The 21,496-nt window shown below is 42.5% G+C and overlaps 1 protein-coding gene and 1 long non-coding RNA gene across 2 annotated transcripts in view; one reads left to right on the top strand and one right to left on the bottom strand.

Moving 5' to 3' along the window:
• Positions 1-21,496, bottom strand: part of LOC149313402 (uncharacterized) — a 162,781-nt gene that overhangs the window by 123,970 nt on the left and 17,315 nt on the right. The gene's annotated exons all lie outside the window — the stretch shown is intronic.
• On the top strand, positions 10,643-14,907 carry LOC149313403 (uncharacterized). Its single transcript, XR_016281069.1, has 3 exons — positions 10,643-10,863; positions 13,197-13,418; positions 14,369-14,907. It is a non-coding gene; the product is annotated as an uncharacterized LOC149313403 (long non-coding RNA).

Here is a 21,496-nt window from a genome sequence, read left to right on the forward strand (position 1 = left end):
AATTATATATAATTAACAAGTCCTGAAATAGTGTTGCCAGTCAGAGTAAGCATACAGACATACCAGTAATTGGAAATATATGTGTGTGCAAGACCTATAAAGCACTTTTTGCTTGAAGTAGTCCTAAGTAATGCCTAATCAGAAAAGAAATCTGACTGGAAGCAGATGAATAGACAACTCCAGCATAACATGTACAGTTCCTTGAATGTGCTAAAATAAGCGTGCCAACAGTGTACATTTCTCATGTAAACATTAAAAAAATCATGTAAGAAAGGTATATGTGACTGTAAAAATTTAAAGTCAAGTATTTTAGTAAAATTATTTCCACATGAAGCTTTGACTGGGCTTCAATGACAGTTAGATGCGGAAGTTCACTAGTTCTTCAGTGACAGATAAGGAATCTAACATTCTCTGAAGATGCCAGCCACAGATGCTGGCGAAACGTCAGGAAGAAACTCTTCTAGAACATGGCCACATAGCCTGGAAAAAAACCCATCTAACTAGTTTTTCAGTGAGAGATAAGGAATATCATTAATTCTTTAGTGAGAGATAAGGAATCTCATTAATTCTTCAGTGAGAGATAAGGAATCTCACTAGTTCTTTAGTGAGAGATAAGGAATCTCACTAATTCTTCGGTGACAGATAGGAATCTCACTAGCTCTTCAGTGAGAGTCAGATAAGGAATCTGACTGGGCTTCAATGATAGCAAGATAAGAATTCTCACTAGTTCTTCAGTGGGAGATAAGGAGTCTCACTAGTTCTTTAATGACAGTCAGATAAGGAATTTGGGCTTCAGTGACAGTCAGATAAGGAATCTAAGGTAGCTCTTCAGTGACAGATAAGGAATTTCAGTAAGAGATAAGGATTCTCACTAGTTCTTCAGTGAGAGTCAGATAAGGAATGACTGGTTCTTCAGTGAGAGTCAGAGAGGAATTCCGACAGGAGAAGGAGGCACTTAAGAAAGTCCAGAGGGGATTGTGATAAGCCTGCAAGTGTATGTTAATGTAAACACAGTTGAAGTAACCCAACTAAGATGTTTCCTTGCTTTATGTTATTAAATAAAGTTGCCATTTACATTTTATAACAGATGTCTCTGCCTGAATGAATTCTGGACATTACAAGCAAAGGCAAGCATGCTACCTAAGATATTGAATTGGTTTGGGGTAGACACTTGGGACTCTGGCCGTATCCGTTTAGGGAGAGTGTTAAAAGGATAAAAGAAGGGCATGTGTCAGTGACAAGGGGCCTTCTGTGGGGAAGAGATAAAATATAATCTCAGGCATATAAAGAAGATCCCATCACACTAGTGTAATGTCAGCTTCTTTCTGTTTCTGGCTGTTGTGTAGCACAGTCAAGAAATGTGTATTCTTTCCTTAGTACTCTTTTGTCTTGCACAACAAATATAATTTAGGGCCCGAACAGACAGGCCAAAATAAAGCTGTTTCGGGTCACTTTGGAGGTGTGCTGTTTAAATGATGCATGCGTCCTAAGAGGCCGGAAGCCACGCCAAAGCCATGCTCCAGTCCTAAGAACTGGAGCACAGCTTGGGTGCAGCTTCTGGCCTCTTAAGATGCCTGTGTCATTTTTAAACAGCATACTTCCAAAGTGTCCCAAAGCAGTTTTATTCTGGCCTGTCTGTTCGGGCCTTTCGTTTATTTTGGGCAATATTCCACTTTTTTTGCTACCCACCCCACTGCACCCCACCCACATGTTACTTGCTGGTATGCTGTTAGGACTTGTGAATTCCTGCTAGGTCATACATACACTAGTAACACTGATGCTATCTATTCCATGACCAAATTAAAGCCATATGTAATTTTATAATAGAAGATATCTGATGTAGAAACAGGTCAGACCAAAGCATAGGAAATTGTGTTTTATTGTTTAACAGTTGCCTGAGGTTAAGGAAAACAAATTTGTCAACGTTCCCTCTTCTTTTTCTCTGTTGACTAGACAGGAAACTGGCAAAAATTAAACTGTTCCTTTCAGAGAAAGATATATATATATATATATATATATATATGCAACCAATTGCTGGGAATTCTGCCTTATTGGTGATGAGGAAGTGTGTGGATGCAAAGGCGGCCTGATTGCTTCTCTTTGACTCCTCTTATAAACAGGGAACAGTTGCCAGAGAAACGCCAGACAAACAACGCTTAGCCTTAAAGCTAGTGGCACCCAATTTAGTGGCGCAGTGAATCTGCTCTGAGCTTCAGTCTCAGCTTTAAGAGCCCAATCCATTGTGCTGAATCCTATCCCCCAAATAGGTTGAGCCCCTTGGGACAGCTCCTTCAAAATCTGAAATCATAGAATCATAGAGTTGGAAGAGACTGCAAGGGCCATCCAGTCCAACCCCCTGCCATGCAGGAAATCTCAATCAAAGCATCCCTGACAGATGACAATCCAGCCTCTGCTTAAAGACCTCCAAGGAAGGAGACTCCACTACACTCCGAGGGAGTGCTAAATAAAGCTAGAGCAGCTTCACTGCCCCACTCACATGGGACTCAGCAACCCAACCCCAGGTTATCCTGATCCAGATGCTTATTTGTTCCTCCTGTAGGGCCAAAAGCCAACTACAAATCCTTGTTAAGAGGAGAAAGATGCCAGGGTCTCGGGTTCAGATATGCTAAGCTTCCTGTAAGTGCTAAGTTTCTGATTACTGTTAAAGAGGAGCTAAGCAAGAACAACTATGCAGCATGGGCATCTTAATGTTCATTACCACTACTTGTGGGCTTATATTGTTTTGTGAGAATGCACTCAGGAAGAGCACACATACATAGGACTGCCATGTAAATGGTCACAACAACAAGCTTGCCAACAGCGTGCAAGAGTTATGTCCTCCTATTAGTTTTATCCCCTCTCTCTAATACAGAAGTCAGAGGGCTGGGTTCATATATATCTGGAAGTGAAATAGAGCCACCTAAAAGTTGTTTAGGTAGTTTAGGAGTGTATTTTTTTTCTTTAAATACGTGGAGGGATTCCTCAATTATTCAGTTTGTCATTTTTGCCCTATATAAATTCCCAGACTACCTGACAAGAAACTGTGAGTTTACAGATGTCAGTTTGGCCTAAGAAAAAAGGAGATGAGAGAATGTGGGCCTACTTCACACATTATCTGCATGGTATATCCTTGGATAAAATCCCTTCCATTTTTCTCCCATGAAGGAAGGTTCTGATCAAGACCGTGGCAGGCACGAGGACCTAAAGACCCTCTCCACTGCACCATAGTTCCGTTCATGCTGATTTGAAAAAGCAGTCACTACTATGCAACACGCACCACCATGCACCATGCCAAAAAGACAAACAAATGGGTCCTGCAGCAGATCAAGCGAGAAATCTCACTAGAAGCCAAGGTGACAAAACTCAGGTTGTCGTACTTTGGACACATCATGAGAAGGCATAAATCATTAGAAAAAAACAGTAATGCTAGGAAAGGTAGAGGGAAGTAGAAAGAGAGGAAGGCTGCATGCAAGGTGGATGGACGCTATTAAAGAGATTATGACGAGTAGGAGTTTGCAGGAGTTGAACACAGCAATGGAGGGCAGGGGGTCTTGGAGATCGCCAAGGGTCGAGATCGACTCGAGGGCAGTTAACAACAAAACCATGCATGGGCAAATGACACTACAATTACTGTTAACACTGCATGCTTTCAAGTTGTTTCTGATTTATAGCAATCCTAAGGCAAAGATATGTTCAGAGGAGGTTTGCCATTGCCTTCCTCTGAGGCTGAATGTGTGACTTGCCCAAGGTCACTAGGGAGGTTCCATGGATGAGTGGGGATTCAAACACTGGTCTCCCAGAGTTCTAGTCCAACACTCAAACCACTGATGCTGGTTCTACATTTATAAGTATGTGTGAAGTGAAATACATAACTTGCAGCTGTCCCCCCCCCCCCATAACTCATTGGTAATTGGAGTGTTTTTATCATGGTAGCAGCATACAGGGAGAGGCTTATCCCTTCCTTGGGTGTGACCTCACCAACTCACAGGGTACTAATGGTGTGTGGGGAGGAGATCTCCCATATTCTAGCTGCACTGCTCTCCCACACACACTGATTTCTTTTTAAAAATTACTAAGAGTCCCCTTCCCACAACTCCTAGAGACTATGAGTCTTATTTTTTTTTAATGGGGGTGGGACTCACTGGGCTGATTTAAGCCCAAGGGAGGCCTTTTTCCACATAGAAGTAAAAGAGAAGTCAACTGTATTTTGCATTGAAAAAAGGCCCCTAGTAGGCATAAAATAGCACAGAATCATGGCAAAATTGTCCCCATACCCCCTTGAGGATGGTTTTAGTAAAAAAAAAAATGGGGGGGGGCTGATCAGGTTGCTCAAATATGATAGCACTTTCCTTCCATTCTGGTGCATTTTGTTCACAACTTGCATAAAGCTACACAACTGACTCCACAGCGAAGCGAGATTCCAATTTGGCCAGTTTAGCTTCAGGACCACAGTGGGTTTAAGTCAGACTGACATACAGTATTCCTATTCTCCCCCTCAAATTAAGACTTCTAATTATCCAAGCAAGTTTTCCACTGAAGAATTTGTTTTAAGAGTCCTCCAGCTGAGTAGCATTGCCTCGGGAGCTTTGGTCACCATCACTATGGCCATCCTAGGATCAAGAAATCAGAGGATAGGATGCCAGTTTAGACAGAGTATTGTTTCCATTCATGGGTTATTTCACTTCCTATTTTAAGTCTCCAACATGTTTTTAAGCATTTCAGCAATAAGTATGAAAGGAATCTGCTTCCCAAATGCGTCACTGCTCATGTTCCCAAGGGCTCCATTCATACTTGCAGAGCTACACAGATGTATTAAAGGTCAGTCTGAGACCTCTTTACAGTTCTTGTACCCAGTATCTTTTTTATGATCCAGTTCTTTATTAAGTTTGTTTCTTAATTTTCAAGACATGTATTGGAAATTCAATTTTATGTTGTCAGTTAGGAAGCAAACTGGGAATACATCTGTTGTGCTAGTAAATGTGCCAAATGTAACATTTCACAATATGTTCTGAACTGTCAATTTTAAAATGAGTTTACAGATGTGCTGGCTTCAAAAACTAATCATATGATATATTCTGGGGTAGCTGAAGTTAGATTTATTTTGGCCTTCGTGTTAAGATGTTTTGCTTTCCACATTACCAATTCTAATAGGAAAACAGGACTATTTTCAGTATTTCTACTTCAAATATCTGTCAACTTTGAAGTAAGGTCTTCTCCTGAAAGCAACATTAATGCTTGAAATGTTCATATACTGAGCTCACCCCTCCAACAAACACCAGAACCACTGTCTAACAGTGCCCCCAAGTCCCATCTAAGAGAGACAACCCAGAGGAATACCCAAATACCCAGAAGATGGTATCAAAAGCCACTGAGAGGACCAGCAGAACCAATAGTAACACACTCCTCTTGTCCATTTTCCTGCATAGGTTATCCACCAAAGAACCAAAGCTGTCTCTGTCCCATAACCAGGTCTGAAGTCAGATTGAAATAGATCTAGATAATCCATTTCATCAAGAAACCCCTGGAACTGAGAGGCCACCATTCACTCTAGAAATATGGGGGCTCTCCAGACGGTCCCAAAGCGGTGGGCTGGGGGCACCCAGTTTCCCTCCAGAGGGGCGCCGCAGCAGCAGTGTTGCCAAAAAGCCTAGAAGATATTTCCCCAAATGTTTGACCAAAACACACTGAATCCCCCATCACACCAAATATTCAGTCAAAATCCCCCAAAAGTCCCTGTAATGTTAATATGGCGGATCTTTTGCAAATAAACGTAACCCTAATGGACTAAAAAATAATTGTAACTTATTTCAACTCTCTTAATTACCATTAAAACCAAACAAAGAATCTTTCAGTCCTTCTAATACTTTTAAGATACTTATTTTGACATGAAGGGGGTCCAGGAAGCTTTGTGCCATATAGAAATGTGTTAGGCTGCAACTGCACTGCAGAAATAATCCAGTTTGACAACCCTTTAATTGCCCTGGCTCAGTGCTATGGAATCCTGGGAATTCTAGTTTTCTGAGACATTTAACCTTCTCTCTCAGCAAACTCTGGTGTGACAACAAACTACAATTCCCAGGATTTCATAGCACTGGGCCATGGCAGTTAAAACGGTATGAAACTGGATTGTGTCTGGAGTGAAGATGCAGCCTGAGTTAGGTCCAAGACACACTGCAGAAATAATCCAGTTTGAGACTGCTTTAGCTGCCCTGGCTCAGTGCTAGGGAACCCTGGGAATGGTAGTTTTGTGAGACATTGAGCATTCTCTATCAGAAAGAGCTCTGGTGCCACAACAAACTATAATTCCCAGGATTCCCTAGCACTAAGCCAGTAGAGTTAAAGGGGTCACAAACTGGATTATTTCTGCAGTGTGTTTTGGACCTTAGTTATTAAAAAAGTCTAGGAAAGCTCATGCTTTCAGTGAGTCTCAAAGGTGCTACAAGATCTATCTCTCTATCATCATGACCAGTATTACAGTGGGCCCTCGCCTTATGCGGGGATCCGGATCCCTCCGCGTAAGGCGAATTCCGCCTATGCTCAAGCTCCATTGTAAACAATGGGGCTCGTGCACGGCAGTGCGGAGGCGCACGGGGCGCTTGCGCCCATTCAATTGAATGGGACGTGCCGCCCTGTGCACGCCCCGCGGCTTGAGCGCGTATGCTCAAGCCGCGCCCGCATATGACACGGGCGCGCTGTATTATCATTATTAAATCCAAATGCACCTGAAGAAGTGGACTTAAATTGGCAACACTGATATACTGTAGACTCATTCTCTGGGGCTGTGATCTGGAAGTGTGCAGGCAATTCCCTTGTCAAACCAGGGAATCCTGGGAATTGTAACTTGTTGTGACATGTTGAAACACTGCTTTTACCAGCCAGGGCTCCATGCAGTGGAATTCTGGGCATGGTGGTTTGTTGTGGCCAGAATCCCATCGCAGTGTCAAACTGGATTATTTCTGCAGTATGGATGGCAATGGAAAAGAGAACGAAAAAGAGAGCCACAAAACAAAATTCTTGGAAGACAGGGCAGGGATGCCCACTTACCAGGTGCTCTGTCCATGCTCAGAGGCATATTTAATCACTAACACACACACACACACACACACACACACTCAGGGACATCACGTTCACATCACACAACTAGTAGGGCAGCCCATGGAAGGGAGGGAAGATGGAGATAAACATCCATGATTCTACCCAGGTGCTCTGCCCATGCTCAGAAGCACCTTTCCACCTCTTTTACTCACATCTCCTCTATTCTTCTACTTTTTCCCGCCACTAGATTCTCCTCCTGTCAACCCAAATAGTCCTCACAGTACAATAATGACCCTGAGAGGTAGGCTTGGGGCACTCTGCCCAAGCTCAGAAATTAAGAAATTCAAATGTCACTCTAAGGCACACACAGCAGCCCACAACAGCAATCAATTAATGCATTAATTACCACAACATCAAGCCATGATACCAATGTCAACTATTGCCTTTGTGTGCCTTAAAACTTATTTCTTACTTGGAAATCCTAAGGCAATTGGGAAGACAGGCACAGCAAGCCAAGATACCTCATTCCTCCTGTGCAACAGGCTGCAAGCAACCCACAGGTGCCTCAGAACTGCAAAGCGACCAAGCTTAGCAGAAGAAGAAGCAACAGGTGCCTGGCTGCCTGCCTGGCCCTTGTCTCCTGCTTTGCGTCTGCCCTGGCTGAGCTTTTCCTGAGGGCGGAGGCAATCACTGTCCTCTCTCTGATTGGCTGAAAACTGTTAGTGTGTGACAACTCCAAAGGATTGGTTGCTCTGTAGCCAGCCTCCCTCAGGTTGGAGCTGAAATGGGCAAAAATCACCAAATTTGCACCAAAATAGAGCCAGGCACCAAAATCACACCCCATTTTTGTGTGAAAGTCACCAGATTGGCAACATTGCCAGCCAAACTCCCTCCAGAGCAGGGGTAGGCAACCTGCGGCCCGCGGGCCGGATGCGGCCTGGCAAGGCCTTGGGACCGGCCCCAGCCCGGTCCTGCCGCCGATTGCCGCCGGAGCCTTTGGCCTCTCGCGTGAGGGTGTGGGGCCTTTGGCCTATCAGGAGGAGGCGGGCAAGGGGGGCAATTGACTATAGAAGCCTCCGAAACATGCATTTATATTAACATTTTTTTTAAAATCAGGAATTTTTTTGTGTGTCCTCCATTTTTTTTTAAAAAGTGTCCTCCATTTGAAATTTTTGTCCTACATTTGTCCCGGTTTATTTATTTAATTATTTTTAAAAAAAATATATTTAATTATTTATTTTTTGGCTTCGGCCCCCCAGTTGTCTGAGGGACAGCAACCCGGCCCCCAGCTGAAAAAGGTTGCCTACCCCTGCTCCAGAGTAAAAAAAATATATGGAAAAACTGGGTTCTTTTTAAGATGCCCAGTGCACATAATGAGTGCACTGTACTCTACAGATGGTACAGAATATGGCAGCCAGACTGGTCACTGGTACTTCCAGGGCCAGTCATATTACACCTATACTTAAAGATCTGCATTGGCTGCCCGTTCGCTTCCGAGCACAGTATAAGGTGTTGGTGATAACCTATAAAGCCCTACATGGCTTGGGCCCAGGATACCTGGAGGACCGCCTCTCTCCATACATTCCGCCCCGCACCCTCAGAACATCTGGGCAGCAACTACTGAGGGTCCCAGGGGCTAGACTATCCTCTACAACGAGGAGGTCATTTACCATCGCCGCCCCGGCCCTCTGGAATACGCTGCCCATAGAGCTCCACTCAGCCACCTCCCTGGCCCAGTTTAGGAGGGAGTTAAAGACCTTCCTATTTCGTTTAGCATTCCCCGAAGTAAGTTCCAGATAGCCTTCCCCCCCTTCGACGGCAATTGGTAGCTGGCTGATGGGGTTTTAATTTTGATTTTAATATGGTTGTATTTTAATATGTATTTGTGTATTGATTTTTGTATTATTAATTTGTTGTTCACCGCCCTGATCTTTGGAAGGGCGGTATACAAATAAAATTTTTATTTTATTTATTTATTTACATTCGTTACATCAAGATGGCGGCCCCCATGTGGACGGGAGGCCGTCATGACACCAACGCCGTGATGTGCTAGGGTTAGGGAGTGTGCGGTTGATGCACGCTCCCTAACCCTAAGTATCGGTCCCATGACGGCACTTCGTGGCTGTCTAGATCAGCCCATAATTTCTTTATTGTCACCATCACCATGGTATAGGCCTTCCAATGAGTTCTAGCCCGTGTCCAGTTGGACTTGCCCTTAGTTTTCCCACCATCATCATGCTAGTCTTTGGCCCACTAGTTTCATCACTGCCAGCTCCCCAATGAACCAGGGAGAACTTTTGGCTCCACTTCATGGGAAGGGGCACTTAAGGGCAATTGTGCCCACTGCTCTGGCCATTTCTGTATTCCAGAGATCAGCCAAGGCTTTCACAGGATCATCTGCCAAGACAACAGGAAAGTCCTCAAGAGCCATCAGGAATCCATCTGGATTGATAAGTCTCCTGGGTTGGACCATCTTAATAGGCCCCCATCCCTCCAGAGGCTCTGAGTCCCAGTAAGTCTAAACTCTACCAAGTAGTGATCAGTCCATGACAATGGAACTATAGAAAGTTCCTCAACAACCAGATAACCACCATCCCACCAAGAACAGAAAAACAAGTCAAGAGATCTTATTTTATAGTGCATTAAAAACAGGCAGAGACTTGGAACACAGATGCAACAAGCTATATCACAGCATGGAGCTCTGAAGGGATAAGAATGTGCATCTTGGTTGTAGTGGGATTAGGTAACTTCTAAACAAATTATCATTCCTCCCATGACACTCTGATACCAAAACTTTAACATTGGAGGGAGATTAACATTTCACTGGAGTTTTTTTTTTTTTTTTTTTAAATCCCTGTTTTGTCCCAAGAGCGATGCTATGGACTTTGGGTGTAGTAAGGCCTCTGGCTCTCGGGAACACAGCCAGAACAAAAGACTTGTCCACAAATTTCTTAAGTTTTCATAGGTTTACTGGCTATAAACACAAAACAGGAAACTGATCTCCTTTTTCTCAATAGTCCTTCTTAAATACCTTGCTCTTTCTTCTTGGTGGGTTTTATCTTTCTTCTTCTGTGGACTTATCTTTCTTCTTCTGTGGACTTATCTTTGTCAAAGGAAAATACTCTCTCCAGGTCTGACTTGGCTGAAATCTTACTACACACTGAAACTGGTTGGAGAGAGACAGTAAGAGACCCTGGGATTTCCCACAATCCTTGTCTTTCTTAAAGCTGTAGATCTCTATTTCCCCTTCTAAACTAATACATAGAAAAGCTAATATAATCTCAACTAAATATATGTCTCAAGAGCATCAAAGATACTCTGGAGGCATGACAATCCCACTTATTTGAAAATGAATATCCAAACCTAACACAGAAAACTGTGTCCTGAACATGTGTATCAAATTATTTACACTACATCCATGATCAGAAGTGTGAGTGTATTACACACAAACTTTAAAAGGTTGATAAATTGTTATCAGTGGTTCCCAACCTGTGGGTCGAGACCCCTTTGGGGGTTGCCAGACCCTTTCACAGGGGTCGCCTAGGAGGACCAGCAGTGAGGCAGTGTGTGTGTGTGTGTGGGGGGGAGCCTAGAGCCGCCTCTCCAGAAGCCTCTCAGTCAGGGCTGAGAGGGAGGCAGAAGGGGCTTTTCGGGGCCAGGAGGAGCAGGCGTTGCCTGGGAACAGAGCCTCTTGTCAGCCGTTTGGCCCTTTGGGGCATGCAGTGGAAGGGAGGAGGCTGCGATGATGAGGAAAAGCAGGGGCTCCTCCTCTTCCCTTGGCCTCTTCCCTCCTCCTCTTCTTCTACTTACAGAGCAGCCTCAGCCCAGGTGAGCTCCTCATTCACCCTCCCATGCTTCTCTCTCTCTCTCTCTCTCTCTCTCTCTCTCTCTCTCACACACACACACACACTGCACTTTGAGACCCCTTTAACTGCCCTGGCTCAGTGCTCTGGAACTCTGGTGTCTGTGAGGCATTTAGCCCTCTCTGTCAGAGAGCTCTGGTGCCACAATAAACTACAATTCCCAGGATTCCATAGCACTGAGCCCTGGCAGTCCAAGCAGTGTGTTTTGGACACAGATATCCTCCTTTTGTGAGTTAATGAATGAATCCAGTCCCTAGCCTTTCTATCTCTCTCACACACTGCAGGAGTAATAACCCACTTTGAGACTGCTTTAACTCAATGGTAGGGAATACTGGGAATGCTAGTGTTTGGGAGACATTGAGACTTCTCTGTCAGAGATGGCTCTGAGGCCACAATAGACTACAATTCCCAGGATTCCCCAGCACTGAGCAGTCTCAAACTGGACCATTTCCTCAGTGTGGATGCACCTGGGGAGGAATTCTGGGCACTGCAATTCAACTACGTTTGGAGGGTTATGGGACTCCCTGTCAGAGATAGTTCTGGGGCCACAGTGTAGTACAATTCCCAGCATTCCCAGCACTAACCCAGGACAGTTAAATCACTCTCGAACTGGGTTCTTTCCTCAGTGTGGATGCAGCTTTGGTGAGGAACTCTGGGCATTTCAGTCCAGCTATGTTTTATTTCTGCAGTGCATTTTAGACCAGAGACAAGGTGATCAGACATCCTCCTCCTTTTCCAGGATATGTCCTCTTCTGTCAAATTTCAAAATGTCCTCATTTGGATCATGGCTAAGAAGCAATAATTTATAATTACATGGGTGTTTTTAGCTTTTATTTTTGGTCATGTCCTACATTTTTTGCTTGAGTGCCCTACATTTTGGGTTGAGGGCATTGGTCATGGTCACCTTGGTCAGAGAGCTTTGCAGGGGTTTAACTGCCATTCTGCTGTGGTGCTGGAACAAACCACCATTCCCAGAATTCCACAGCATTCAGCCGAGGCAGTTAAAGTGGTCTCAAACCAGATTATTTCTCCAGTTTAGATGCAGCCCAAGCCTTTTGCCTCTCTTATGCCTGAAATTTCAAAGCCCAGCCCTGGCAGCACAACAAACTACAAATCCCAGGATTCCATAGGATGGAGTGATGCGAGTGAAAGCAGTGTCAAACTGCTTTAATTCTGCAGTGTGGCAGCAGCCTAAGTGTGCCTAATGCAGTTCTTAACATTGTGCATCTCTTGCATACCAAGCCTCGCAAGACATTTTTAACAACTTGTACCCACTAACTCCATTTCATGTCTCCAATACAGACAAAACAAGGCAAAATTTAATTGATTAATATCCCATCTTTCTCCCAGTACAGAAACCAAGGCAACATACAACTTCAAAAACATGATACAAAACACATATTTCCGATGGTCTTAGGAACCAAAACACCACTCCAATGTGGTTGGGGGTCACCGCAGCATGAGGAACTGTATTAAAGGGTCGCGGCATTAAAAAGGTTGGGAACCACTGTCTTAAACCAAGTCAGACCCTCCATTTAAAATCACTGAAATCCATCTGAAACCAGGAACATTCAGTCTTGGATTAATCTCATACATGTAGAGGAATCACCCCAAATTTCTCCCTAGTGACCTTGACTTTAGTGCTTACAGCTGTCAAGGCTGGGCCATGATGGTGATCTGAGAAGAGCCAAGAACTATAAGCTATGGAACAAACGGTGAGTCAAGACAGTAAGTCAGGACAGAAGGACAAACCAGGAGAAGCAAACTGGGTCAAGAAAGAACGCCTAAACACACAAAATGCACAAGAGTTTAGGAAGTGTGTGTTGATAAAACAAGTTTCCTTGTTTGATGGCCGATGGCCACCAGAACACTGAAACTAGTCAAACATAATAGCTAAAGTTATGATATCTATTCCTGCCTCCCCCCCCCCCCCCCGCTTTTAAATTTGCAGTCCAAATGACTTAAGCAACTTTCAGTAATCCTCAGTTATCATTTCCATGGTCCCCAGTAATCAATAGCACCTTTTTATTAATGGTTTAAATGGAAACATTTTGTTGTTGTTATTGTTGTTACAGTAGATGCTTTAGAATCTCTCTTCTTTTGTCCCTCTCCCATACTTGAGACATTCTGCCTCATTAGCAAATTCTAGGCTCTCCATCTTTCTTCTGGACACAGTGTCATCCAGAAAATGCCACAATTTCTGGACACTGTGTGCATGTGCAACCCTCCACCCCACAGGAGCTATCATGCAGACTCATCAGCTTCCCACCGTAACCCCCTCACTTTCTCACACTGCAGGAAGGATTCCTCCAAAATGTAGGATGGAGGGAAAGAGAACTTTTCTGAGAGATAATGTGAATAGCTTCAACAGTTTAACACAAAACAAGGCAGCCGTCACCCCAACGTATCTGAAGATTTGTAGCTCAGGAAGTACATAGCCGCCCTATTTGGATTTGTCCACTGTCAACAAATTTACATCTGTGGAGTTTTCTTCGGGTATCGCCAGAACTCCTGCGATAGGTAATGAAATGTAAAACATTTTTGGATTTAAAAGAGTAGTTATGTAATAAAATGCAGTGTGGTAGAAGAAAAGTATCATGTTCCTATTTTCTTTAAGACTACCAGCTTCCCTTCCAGATCATTTAAGATATTTAGAGTTAATCTGTGATTTCTTAAGAAAAACAAAAGGTTTTTGGGCTACATATAAGGCATGCCAGCCCACAGATGCTCTTTGCAGATTTGATTTACTTTACCTTTTGTTAAAAGAGGAACAGCTTATAAATGTTCTTGGCCAAATAGTTTTTTTTTTAAATGCAAAGGATTGCACAGCTGCATAGAATTCTCCTGGTACTTCCTGGATTCTCAGTAAAATGGACACATGCATGCCTTTGTTGTTACCATTTCCCCCTACATACACTTTTTGCTAGTGGCAAGAGAAAAGCCATGCTCCTCTTTCTCTCTTGCTTTGGTGGGATTTTATTTTGGGGCAGAGACAGCCTTTAAACAACATGTTTCCTACAAGCTTCCTTCACAAAATTACTTGAAGTTCTGATTGTCTCTGAGAAATGCTGAATAAAACATGAATGAAACAACCACCACTATTCTTAACATAGCCCTACACTATATTCAGAATGTTGGTGGTCGTTTCATTCATTCCAGATGAAATTTGGTTTGAAATATATAGGGGGGGGAATAAACAGTCTTTTCCTTTAAAATAACTACTTCTACAAATTCTTAACATCCTAGTGACCTTCCAGTATAACTTCATGGCTTTCAGTTTCTATCTTGTCTTTTTTCTAAGATACAAATGGGGCTGGGGGAAGAGCAGTCGGCTGGAGACAGATAGATTTAAGTTATAGTACTGCCCTGCTACTTCTGTAAAGGATAAACAATCCTATGGAAGTAAAAGGCACACTGACACCAAGTTCCAAATCTCTCTGAAGTTAAGCTTTTTATATATCTTTCCTCAGTTATGCCAGGATTGTACAGAACACTGATGCCAATGAGGGATTTCCTCATGGAAGGAAAAGCCAACTCCAGATGAAAGGTTTTCCTTGGGAACACAGCCGAAGAGGAAAAGGTTATATTGTGCTTTCAGACTTGCCAAGATCTTGACGATAACCAGCCTGTCCAAAGGACTCTATCCCAATTTTTATAAAATCTGCAAAGATACAGCTAACATCTAGGATTATTAAGGGTATCTAACAAAATGTATCAACAGCTATTTTCATCCTGAGTAATACAGATTTTAAATGCAGTTAGAAAAGCCATTTATATTTCTATCTTACCCCTTTATAGGGTAAGTCTTTGTAATGAGCAGAACAAGGAAGTCATTCCATCAACCCCAAAAACTATGTGGCTCTGCCATCAGTTAATTTCATGCAAATGTCAAAAGTGAAATGTCCCTTACAGATCCCTAAGCAACCTTAAAACAAAACACATTTCTAAACTAGGAATTATCTAGATTGTAGTACAATGTCATCCTTATTCTTTTGAAAATCTAAAACAATCATCCACTTATGTTAAAAAGATATGTCCAAAATTTGAAATGAAAAAGGCAATAAAAGGGCTGTTGTCCTTCTAAATCATTGTTGTATTTTATTTAGTAAGTCTACATGATACAGAAAGTGGTGGTGGGGGGGGAATCCTTCTGATCTTTACCATACTGAATGCAGCAACAGAAAAGCATGAAACTGCTGAAAAAGATTTTTGGTTCCCTTGCTTAAGATCTTGGCATTTGATCTTGCTTCTGGCTGCTGCGCCTGTTATGTGCCTTCAAGTCAACTCTGACTTCTGGCAACCCTACTGTCAGGTTTTCTTGGCAGGATTTATTTATTCAGAGGAGGTTTGTCATTGCCTTCCTCTAAGGCTGAGGGTGTAACCACACTGCAAAATTAAGGCAGACACCCTTTTAATTGCCATGGCTCAAGGCTATTAAATTCTGGGATTTGTAATTTTGTGAGATATTTAGTCTTTTCTGTCAGAGAGCTCTGGTGCCACAACAAATTACATATCTCAGGATTCCATAGGATGGAGCCAGGACAGTTAAAGTGGTGTCAAACTGCTTTATTTCTGCAGTGTGGCACCAACCTGAGAGTGTCACCTGCCCAGGACCACCCAGAGATTTTAAACAGCTGAGCAGGAATTTGAACCCTACTCTTTGGTGTCATTGGCCCCTGTAAGCCCCGTGTCTGTGCTGCAGCATCCACATGCTGCAGCACAGATGCACCGCCAAAAAGAAGCTGTCTAAAGCAGCTTCATTTTTGCAGCGTTGCAAACAGGAAGGGGCGCCTCCATGATGCCAGTGACATCTGGATGCTGCGCCGCGCTTGTGTCATCATGGCAGCCCCCATGTGGATGGCAGGCCGCCATGATGATGGCGTCCGTACAGACTAGGGTTCCAGAGCATGCGGTTGGTGCATGTTCCCAAACTCTAGAATCAGCGCCACGACGACGCTTCCCACAGTTCATACTAGGCCTTAGTCCTATATTCACTATACCAAACTGGCTTCATTGTTGTAGTATTAACCGTCCTTGTCAAGAAAGGGGCAGCTGTCTAAGAGACACCTGAAGCCAGCTTGTAGCATAGGCTCCGTAAATTAGACCCATAAAGAGCTGCGTTAGCTAGTGGTGTTGCTTAGGTTTGTGTCATCTGGTGTGGTAACTCATGGTGTAAACCCACCACCACCACCACCACCACCACCTCTGATCTCCTCCTATCCCACACCATACAGTATCCTTAGGAATAAATCCTAATTCTCATATATCAGTGAATGTAATGGCAATAGTTGTGACTTAAACTAGCAAAATTAAAATTATGCCTTTAAATGACAATATCATACACACAGCCTAAGTGTATTTACATGTACATAGTTCCATGTGGTAAAAGTGAACATTTAGTAAAATGTGATGTTTTTTAAAAAAAATTAAAAGAATAATTAAAAAATATTTTAATTAAAAAAAACTTTAAAATATAAAAAAAATGGGGTCTCTCCTTTCTCCTTCTATGGAGCCTCACCCCACTCACCTCATCTTTTCAGCATTTTAAAGGGACACAGGCAAATGCCACAGACCATCACTGCCAAAAGGTGCATGTCTGGAGAGCAGTGGTGTCACACACCCTTTAGCATGTGACCTGGTGGGGTCCGCATCTCCCATATACCCCTAATGGCACCACTGGCATTAGCAAAAATGAAAAATAAAGAATGTGGAAGCATTGGTGTTATTTTTAATATGTGAGACAAAGAGTAAGTCTTATTATCTCATGATGTGCCCAAAGTACAATAGTCTCACTTTCACTTTGGCATCTATGAGGATTCAGACTTTATTTGCCCCATTAATTTGTCTTTTTAGCAGTCCATGGTTTACACAGAATGCTCTTTCAGCCTGAGTTTACTTCTGACAGTTTTTTAAAAAAAATTGTCCAGCTTTCTGTATGTAGAAATGCGATGACATGGATGCTTCTGACTTTGGTATTTAATGATTTATCTCAAGGACCATATCTATTTCTTCATTGGTGCCTTTTGAGGACTTAACCATTTTCTGGTTTCTTGACTACAGTCTACATTTTTATTAATGGCTGAGCCAAGGTTTAGAAAATCTGTTAACAATTTTGATGTCTTCATTTTTGATGTCTTACATTTTTAAACTAATGTAAATCATCTGGAGTCATTATTTTCTTGTACTATCATAGAATCATAGAGTTGGAAGAGACCGCAAGGGCCATCCAGTACTATGAGAGCCAGCATGGAGTAGCGATTTGAACATTGGACTATAACTCTGGGGCTCAGGGTTCGATTCCCTGCTTGAGCATAAAATCCCACTGGGTGTCTCTAGGCAAGTCACACTCTCACAGCTCAGAAGATGGCAATGGCAAGCCACCTCTGAAGAAACTTGCCAAGAAAACCCTATGAAAGGTTTGCCTTAGGGTTGATGCAGAAATGAAGGCGTCCTTGCAAGGAGACCTCTGCCACCACAGCAACGGAGAGGGCTGAGTGTACCCTTTTGGCCACTACCACCCCACATCAACACACACACACCAGCACCAGGTGTCACCAGAGGTGGGGATGTCACTGCTTGGATTCCGTTGTAGCACTGTATTACAGCACTATTCAATATTTCACACACACACACCACACACACACCACTTCTTTAAGACTGCATTTTAAAGGACTATCCCCAATTTTAGAACCAAGACGAATAAGAAAATAATGAGGCCCAAGGGTATGATACTTTGAATTTTATATTTAGGTCAGGGTCATGGTCATTCTCCCTTCTCCCCACTCCAGTTTGCAGGAAGTTTTTAATGTCCCACAGATTTCAGTCTTTGTGATTGTGCAGCTGCTTGTTTCCTAGACTGCCTGCCTAAATCTCATGGGGTAGCAGCACATGGAATTTTATATTAGAGAGGTCTAATTTATTTAAATAGTACATCCTGTATTCCAAAGCAAGACACAAACAAAAAGCTGGCAGGAAACCTCTGGGATGTTGACTCAGACCTGTCTTTTGTGCTAAGAGAGTTTTTGTTTTTTTAATGACGGTTCAGTGGTGAGAGATATCCTCTTTGGACAGTAAAGTGGGTAGTGCCAGCAGCAATATTATCCCTTGATACAGATGTAAAATTAAGAGTCAAAATGTGGCTTGGGAGACTAAATCTTAGATTGCATATTTGCCACTGAATATCTGTATCTCAAAATCTAAATGCAAAATCAATTCAAATCCTAATAATAAAAACTATGTTATGATATAATGTAATACAGATTAAAAAGGTATATTAGTGTGTGTGTGTGTATGTGTGTGTGTGTGTGTGTGTCAGAATTATGATAAAAGAACAGCAAAAACAACTCTTGGAGGTATACTAAAGTGTCAAATAACTGAGAATCAATTAAAAAAAAATACCACTACACAGGCTTCAAATTAATCATTGCCATAACAAAATCATCCTGAAATTAATTCAGTGGTTAGACTTAAATCCACAAAAACCTGGCTACATATATCACTGAATGAAATACCCTAAAGGCACCAGATCATAGTCTGATCTTGGAAGCTAAGCAGGGCCACATCTTGCTTGTTCTTGCATGGTAGACCAAGGAATACCAGGTGCTGTTGGTATATTTCAGAGGAAGGAATTGGTAAAACCACCTCTGCGTTTCTTGCCTAAGTAAACCCTATGAAATTAATGGGGTCACCATAGGTCAATAGGTGACTCGAAAAGGCACACACACATGTGCTAGACGAAAATTTGTCATGGCACAAGCATATCTTTTCACACATGGTGGAACAGTGGCACTATTAAGACCTGTTACAAAACATAGAGACCCACATCCATTACTTTCAACAGAGGATTCCTCAACATGCTCCTGAATAGCATCAAAGGAGGAAGGCCACAGTAGACACACAAACAATCTTCCCTGACAGCTTAAATGGAGAGTGGCTAGTCAGTGAGTGAAGGAGATGGTCAGACATCTCATCATAGGCTGTGGCTGGGTGACTTGGGTGTTGAAGATAGACAGGAAAGCTGTCCTGGCAGAAAGGCAGTAAGAAAATGGCAGTGTTACAGCTGTGCTACCACCTCACCCCTCTCCTCACATCACTCAGTCTCTCACAAGTCTTGTAATTTGCTATCCAGCCCCATCCTCTCATGAGTGGAGGGCCATACCTAATATAGCCACCCCTACATTTTACCAAGGAGAACCAACATGGTATAGGCGGGTTACAGACCACCATTTTGGACGTCCTTAGGACGTCCCAGTTTAAAAAAGAGGCGTCTCTTCTAGACACCCCTACTCCTGTTACAGACTCTGTCTGTAACAAAAGGCGGCGGTGGTTCCACACGGCCGTCACCATTTTGACGTCTTGGACGCCTAGCGTCCAGATGTATCGCGGCGGAAGTGATGCTGTGAAAGCGCGCCTTGCGCTTTGCGGCGCCACTTCCGGGGTCCAGGAAGGAGTGTGATTTCCGCGCTCCTTCCTCGCAGCATCTAGGAGTCCCGCAGTTTAGAAGCTGCGGCTCCTGGACGCTGCAAGTGGCGCCGGCAGCAGACTGCTGCAATTCAGTGGTCTGTAACGCGCCATAGTGGTTGAGCGTTGGACTACGACTGCAGAGATCAGGGTTTGATTCCCTGCTTGGCTGTGGAAACCCACTGGGTGACTTTGGGCACCTCACACACTCCCAGAAAACCCCATGATCAGTTCAGTTTATGGTCTCCTAAGTCAGAAACAACTTGAAGGCTCAGAGCAACAACATTTTACCAAACAAAATATTGTATACTCCTAATCTCACCTTTCTCAGAAAATTCCTTCCCCCTTGGCTATTTTCTGTTTTTGTGAAATTGTGGGCCTGAACAGATGGGCCAAAATAAAGCTGCTTCGGGTCACTTTGAAGTTATGCCGTTTAAATGATGCGTGCATCCTAAGAGGTTGGAACCAGTCACTAGTCACAGCTTCTGGCCTCTTAAGATGCATGTGTCATTTACATAAATATGTAGTAGTAATGAACCGGTCTTAATAGTACCTGAAACACTGGGCTTGGACAAAAATAAAAAGGGCAATTTTTCATTTCATGACATTTGCTTTTCTTGTCTTTTTGTATTATTGTTAATTTATATTCTGCATTTTCCTGCTGCTGATTACCAAAGAAGGACTGCTAGTCCACCATATCATGTTGCACTGAGCCAAAACATGCAAGACTAAAGATAAAAAAAACTAAAAGTTTAAACAAGCACGTAATTTAAAATCCTGTTTTTTAAAAAAAAATGAGGAAGGAAGAAGACTGGCAGAGGAGTCAATGGAAAGTTGCTACTGGTGTCAAAGTAATTGAAGAAAATAAAGTAAACATAGCAAAGGACAGAAGGGGAATAAGTATGGAAAAAACTCATACTTAACATTAATATGTAAATTAACAAGATTAGTGCACTTCTCATATTGTTCTTTTATGCCTCTAAATCATTTTTTTTTACTACTGGTGACCCTAAGGCAAACCTATCATAGGGTCTTCTTGGGAAGTTTCTTTAGAGGGAGTTTGCCACTGACATTCTCTGAGGATGAGAGAGTGTGACTTGTCCAGGGTCACCCAATGGGTTGTTATGCTCAAGTGGAATCTGATCTCCAGATTCATAGTCCAACATTCAAACCACTACACTATGCTTGCTCTCTATATGGAATGACGTTGTTTCAGCCCCAAGAAATTGCAAATCATTACTTACGAAATTCATGGGGTCACCATAAGTTGACAGGCAATTTGAAAAGCACATACACACACTACATAGGTGGTGTCATAAAGATCACTGAATCGGACATGTCTTTCAACCTATGGCTTCAGTCACTCATTTTATAAATAGAAATCTTAATATAATATGAAAACAGCTGCAAATCTAATAATATTGATAATTTTCCTCAAATGTTTTAGAAAAGCAGCTATGTACAAGTTGTAAAGTCTGGATGATCAGGGGATAAATGCTCCTTATGTGTGTTGCAAGTGAACGAATACATCTTATTATCAACAGCAAGAGCCCATCTTGTCAAACCATTAAGTGCAGGGTCTAAATTGCTAGCTGCAGCACTGGGTGGAAATGTAAGATTGTAAAACATTTCTTTATCAAAGTGCTTAATAACTCTAGCCAAGTCACAAAAAAATTAATAGATCTAATAAGCAGTCTTGGACTCGTCTCTGTTTTTAAAGCCATAATAAAAATTTTTGCATAATTTGTTAGCAAGTAGTGTATGCTGAAACTGCAGCAAACTAAACACTAAACCCTAAAACTTTCTTCAGAAAAATGAAAACAAAGACTGTGAAAGCTGTTTTTAATGACAAATCTATCTTTTCCAACAAGATTTCCCCCCAAAAAACCAACCAATTACGATAATTTCAATTATATAAGAGCTAGCATAATCAGTTTACACCAATTGCAATAAAGATGAATTAAATACAGCACAATCCCACAGGAAATCCTGGGGAAAACTGTTAAGCTAACTAGATACAAGAACATTCCAAATGAAATTATACAAGTGTATTCATGTTAGGTGCAACAATATATACAATGTCCTGATATATTAATTTTTCATAAGGTTTATGAATATGGAAGGAGAATTCATCAAGC

This window comes from Sceloporus occidentalis, unplaced genomic scaffold (genome assembly GCF_023333645.1).
Source record: "Sceloporus occidentalis isolate IW3139 unplaced genomic scaffold, rSceOcc1.0.p SCAF_4, whole genome shotgun sequence".
NCBI lineage: Eukaryota > Metazoa > Chordata > Lepidosauria > Squamata > Phrynosomatidae > Sceloporus > Sceloporus occidentalis.